The sequence below is a fragment of the Molossus molossus genome, unplaced genomic scaffold, assembly GCF_014108415.1.
Source record: "Molossus molossus isolate mMolMol1 unplaced genomic scaffold, mMolMol1.p scaffold_m16_p_11, whole genome shotgun sequence".
Lineage (NCBI taxonomy): Eukaryota > Metazoa > Chordata > Mammalia > Chiroptera > Molossidae > Molossus > Molossus molossus.
Genome location: NW_023425346.1, coordinates 92,546,254 through 92,552,253, shown reverse-complemented (window position 1 = coordinate 92,552,253; position 6,000 = coordinate 92,546,254).

The following is a 6,000-nucleotide window of genomic DNA, read 5'->3' as shown; positions in this document are numbered from 1 at the left end:
TCTCTGCTCTTCTAGAATTACATGGAACTCTAGTCCCCATGACCCACCCACGTTCATCTGTGTTTCCTCCACTTCTATTATTTCCTGTCAAGTATATCCTTCAAAACGCAGCCCCAGTATTGCTCCTCTAGGAATCTGTCCTCACTGAATCCTGCACATGCCTGCATTTTAGCACCTGTCCCAGGGAATTCAAGTACTTGAATATATTATTTATTCACTGCTGTATCTCAGAATCTAGAAGACTGCCTGTCACATAGTTGACTCTATCAATACTCGTTAGATGAATGGATGGAGGGAGGGATGGATGGATGGATGGATGGATGGATGGATGTCTCCCCTAGAGACTAGGCACACTATTTTTATTTAATGTCTCCTCAGAGCCAGGCACAGTAGCTCACACAGAGTAGGTACACAATAAAGATATTTTGAGTGGCTAAACATAGTTTATCAGGCAATATGTCTGTGTGTGTGTTTCATATGCAGTATGTGAAATAGAGAGAAGAAACAGGTGGTACCAAACTATAGCTTCACTGCTCTCTCACTGAAACATCGCCCTAAGGGAAATTAATAGGTACATGATTTAATGAAGGCTTATGGGGGGGAATGAAGAATATATTTTTTTCTAAAATAAATCATCAGAAGATTAAAAATGTTCCTGATTATACTCATCTAGCATTTACATGGCACATACTTCAGAAAAGCTCCAAGCATAACCAAAGTTAGCATGTTAAATTTTTCACCAAACCACTCCAGTGTGGTTGACGGAGGCCATTTCGTCCTCTCGTTCTCCCCATGGAGGAAGCAAAGGCAAACTGAAGGAAAATGTGTAATGGTTTTCCCAGAGGAACACAAAGATGCCGCAATGGATCCAGTTTTCTCTCCACCGCTCTGAGAGCACGTTTCTCCAAAGGTTTAGACGAGCTTCCTGGCATTAGGAAGCTCCAGCTGTCTGTAATCCCCCAATAAACAACAATCCATGGAGTTTCAGCACGGTGGAGGACTTACAGTGAGAGGTATGCAAAGGAAAATAAGATATAGTCCCTGTCCTTGCGGAAGAATCTAACTGAGGACATAAAACAAGACAAACCCCAGGAAACACTTAAATCCCAATGCATAGCATTAAATGGCAGGTGTAATCGAGTGGAAGGAATAATGTTTCATCGAGGGTTCTTTTGTTGCATGCAACAGCGACTCAAGCAGAAAAGACGTACAATGAAGGCATCTGAAAAGCCAGAGGATAAGAACAAAGTTGCATAAGCAGGAAGCTCCAAAGAGCTTCTTGAAAGTTTATCCCAGCCAGCACTGCTGGAATGAATGAACAATTGCCAAACATTTCTTTCTTTTTCAAATTTATTTTAAATACTATTTACTATATTCCCTGTGCTCTGCTTTACATAGGGAATGACTGTTTTGAAACTGCCAATTTGGACTTCTTAATCCCTTCACCTTTTCACCCACCTTTCCAACCCTCTCCCACCTGGCAACCATCAGTTTGGTCTCCATATCTAAGAATCTGTTTCTGTTTTGTTTGTTCAATTATTTTGTTTCTTAGATTCCATATCTAAGTGAAATCATATGGTATATGTTTTTCTCTGATTTATTTCACTTAGCATAATACCCTCTAGGTCCATCTATGTTGTTACAAATAGTAAGTTTCATTCTTCTTTCTTCTTTTTTTTTAACTATATGGATAAACATTGCCAACAATTTCTTTTTGCCTTTCCATGATTCTGTTCAAAATTCCAAGTCCCGGTAGAGAGAATATAATAGGCTGAGTTTGGAGCAGTGCTATGTCCTTGGCTGTAGTAGAGACATAATAGGGACCGCTCCGCCTCTCACCTGGACGGGCAGAGACCTATGATTCATCGCTCCTGTGACTCTACCCAGTGAGTCATTTCCCAGGGGCACGGAGGTGCTCTTTGAATGGAAGAACGAACAAAGGGCTGCCAGAAAGTGGCAAGTGTTCTTTACCAACAATCCCTGTGAAAGGATTTCAGCAGAGGGGAAATCCCTGAACACAAATCCATGAAGAACTGTGGAGGAGGTGGGACTCGAGATTGGACTAGAATGTTCATAGCACGTAATTAGACGGTGAGGGTGTAAAGGCAAGATAAAACCCAGGACGAATGCACCAAGAGGTGAGGCGAGGAGCGGGTAGATATCACTGTCAAACGACTTTAGTCTACTGGAGTTCAATAATAAATATAATAGAAAAAAACGAGTCTATTTAGTTGTAGGCAAGAGAACACACCAGTGAAGAAGTGCACCAGGCTAGCAGAGAGGTCAAAGTCAGGAGGCTGTAAGTTCCGGCAAAGACGATGATAGCGGTTATGTTACCTGCTCTGGGGGCAGTGTGGAGTGATTGAGAGACCTGTGCGGTGTACAGGACTTTCAAACATGTCCCACTGCTTGTGGATTAACAAGAGTTTTTTCAGTTACATTCAGTGAGAACTGGCATGAGGGAGTCACCCAGGTTCATGGTTCTCCAATCATTTTAGGCAGTTGATTTTGGGTATCTCTGCATTCATTTTGGGTATCTCTTGGGCAAGGGGAACATTTCTTTTGGAGCACTTGACTACAGTTTCAATCACTCAGTATAGTAAGAATGCTTTATATGTGTGAATACTTTACTGTTTCTCAAATTGTTTCACAAATATTAAGTCAATTGAGACTCCCAAAATGTCTATGCCATACCTACAACCTCTGTTTCTATCTCATTTTAAGAGAAGAATCAACCTCAGAGACATAAACGACTTGCCCAAGATAACAGGGTCATCCAACTGCCTATATACATCTTTTTTCTCAAGTCATGCTTAATAAAGAGGCAATGAAACATTGCACCCATCTATAAGCATTAGAACTCTGTGTTCTCCTTAATATTCAGGCTGAATCAAATACCCTAATAAATATTTATATCTTTTTAAGGATAATGATAATATTTCTCTGATTAAAACAAAACAATAATAACAGCTGTTTTAATGGGAGAAAGAGCCATGGAGAGAATATTTCATCTGTTAACAAATATTTACTCTGCACTTCACTTTGTGCAAAGTCTCCTCCAAGACAAGCCAGGGCCCATGACGGAGGAGCTGGAAAAGCCATCAGAGTTGGACTGGATGAAGAAATGGGGGAAAAGCAGACTGACCTGTGACCAGAGTTTCAGGAGAGAGGAATCCAAAGGATTTCATCCAGGGCAAAGCTGGGGACTAGAAATGGGCAGGCTATGGAACTAACACTTGAGCCTGAAGAAGCAGAAAAGCAGGGAGAAGGCAGACAGTAACAGGTCAAGGGCCCGAGGCCCCAAGCAGAATGGTGCGGGGAGCATACTGGAGGATGAGGACTCTGCCCAAAGCTTCCTGTGAAGCACCCACAGCCTGAGCTGGCCCCCAGATCTGCGTGAAAGGAAGATACAAGAAAGCCCAAGATATCATCTCCTTGAAAGAGCTCCTGATCAAGCTGGGAGGATAAAACATAAACATTTGACAATACAGTTAATAGCCTAGGACAGGAAACCAATACCAAACAAAAGAAGTTAATATGAGACACAGGAGTTCAGGAAAGGAAGGGACCTCTCTAGGCTAGGGCAGCCACGGAAAATTTCACCACGGAATCACTGACCTTGTGAAATGTGCTTGTGACCCACTTGTCTTGCCAATTTGCTTTGGGATGGAAAGCAGACCTGTATTTCACCCCTCAGTCTATCACTCTTGGGAGGTGTAATCCTTGATCCCTTTATTTATTTTTTTCTTCCTAAACTGGATGATTTCTCTGAAATCTAGCCAAAGTATTGGATCAGTATGCCTTAATTTCATCTAATTTCAACAGACTTAGGTCGGGTGCCTCTGCTCTGTGCTTGGCACTGGACAGAAGCTTTCCAGAACTAGGGAGAAGATCTTGAGAAGAGAAGGGGGTGCACGGAGTCAAAACCAGGTGAAGTGTTTTACCTTGAGGTGACCCTTGAGGTGGGAGGAAGTGGTGAAACTCTCAGACTGAATTAATGACCCCACAGGGAAGTGAGGCTGCTTGTTGCTCTTCTGGGCACACACCATAGGAGATAAGCTTTCCTGCGAAGATAAGATATGGGCTTGCAGCCCAATGGGTGCGGAGGTATCCAGGCAGTTTTCTGTAGCTTAGCTAGCCCAGTCGGGGAGGGGGACTATGAGGACTAATGGGTCAACTTAGGGTTGCTGAAACCATACATAAGTCATGACATGGATGGTGGTCTTCAGCAACATGGGCCAAGTTGGTGCCCCCAAACCAGGTGAGTCCAGCTACAATCAGCAGGCACTAAAACAGGATAGCAGTGACCAGAGAGCATGAAGGGCCTTTTGGAGGAACCCAGCAAGGACCCAGCAGCAGCACCACTGCCCCCCCGCCCATAGCCCATGTGAACTTCTTGTACTATGTGCCATTGGGAAGAAGAGAGGGAAGGTCTCTTAAAAGGAAGAAACATGTCTCTGATTAGGAGTTTGAACTTTCAAATTTGAAAGGCATAATTAGAAATGCCATATTGAGTCATCTTTAATTAATGAGATCAAGTTCCCCATTCCACACTAGACTTTGGGTGGTGAGCACACAATGGAATACACAGATGATGTATTATAGAAGTGTACACCTGAAACTTATATAATGTTATGAAACCAATGTCACACCATTAAACTTAATAAAAATATAAATGGTCTATTCCATCGTCTTGATTTTCATTTAGAAAATAAAGTGTATTATGCAGAGACTATTATCACTTCAGAAACGGTTAATTTTCCTAAGAAAGGAATCATCATGCTCGTCCCAAATAAAAGGAAACATTGTTAAATGTGTAGAAAATACAAAGTCAGCTTCTAACAGTAAGTGAAACTTCTCTTCCAACAAAAGCTCATTCCCACTTGCTTTGGTGAAAGGAAAATTTTCTTTTGGCCTCCATTCAAATAAAAAGAAAATCTTCTATGCTACATACACACTATTCCCAACTTGTGAAGCGATGGCAAGTGCCCAAGACAAATATTATAGCCAAAGAAAACCAAAAAAAAAAAAAAAAAAATTTTTGTAGGATCAAAAATTAAAATGCCCATAAAAGCTAGGAGGGCAGACTAGGTCTTAAAATGACAATTTTGGGTACAAAGAAGCATATTAGAGGGCCCCACCGCTTTATTAGACAAAGAAACACACCATCTCTTCTTCTCATTTCTCAAATTTTTCCCAAATCCCAGAGAAGTATGGCTTTTTTCCAGCTTGAAAATAAGTCGACATCACTATATTGCACCACTCAAAGATGGAGCAACAATAAATAACCAAAATCAAGTAAAACTGAGGCGTTATTTTACAGCTTAAAAATCAAGAGGCAAATACTTATGATGATGATATGCTCTTCTTTTTTTTTGTCCTCACCCAAGGGCATTTTTCCATTTTTTGTTCAGATAGAGTGGGAGGGAGAGAGAGGAAGAGAGGGAGAGAGGGAGAGAGGGGGAGAGAGAGAGAGAGAGACAGAGAGAGAGAGAGAGAGAGAGAGAGACAGAGAAACATCAACATGAAAGGGACACATTGAGTGGCTGCCACCAGCACGACCCAATCAGGGCCAGGGGACAAACTGCAACTGAGGTACGTGCCCTTAGCGGGAACCGAACCCAGGTCTCTCTGGACCACAGGCCGATGCTCTAACCAATGAGCCAAATCGGCCAGGGCCTGAGATGCTCTTCTGGTGGGGCATCAGTGATGCTGGCTGCTGGTTGCCTGCATCCTTGTGGTGAGTAGTACGGTGATGTCTAACCAGAGGCATAGAGATGTCCCAGTCTCTGAACTGCAACATTATCAGTCTAGTTCTGAGAATTAACCTAAAAAAAGGAATTCAGCAAAAGCAAACAGCTGTGTGCACAAAAGTATTTACCGCAGTCTTGTACAAACCAAAAAAACTCAAAAACTGAAAAGAATTAAATGTCCAAAATAGATTTACTATACATTCACATAATATTCTGCTTCCTTGGAATGATCTATAATGCAAACATC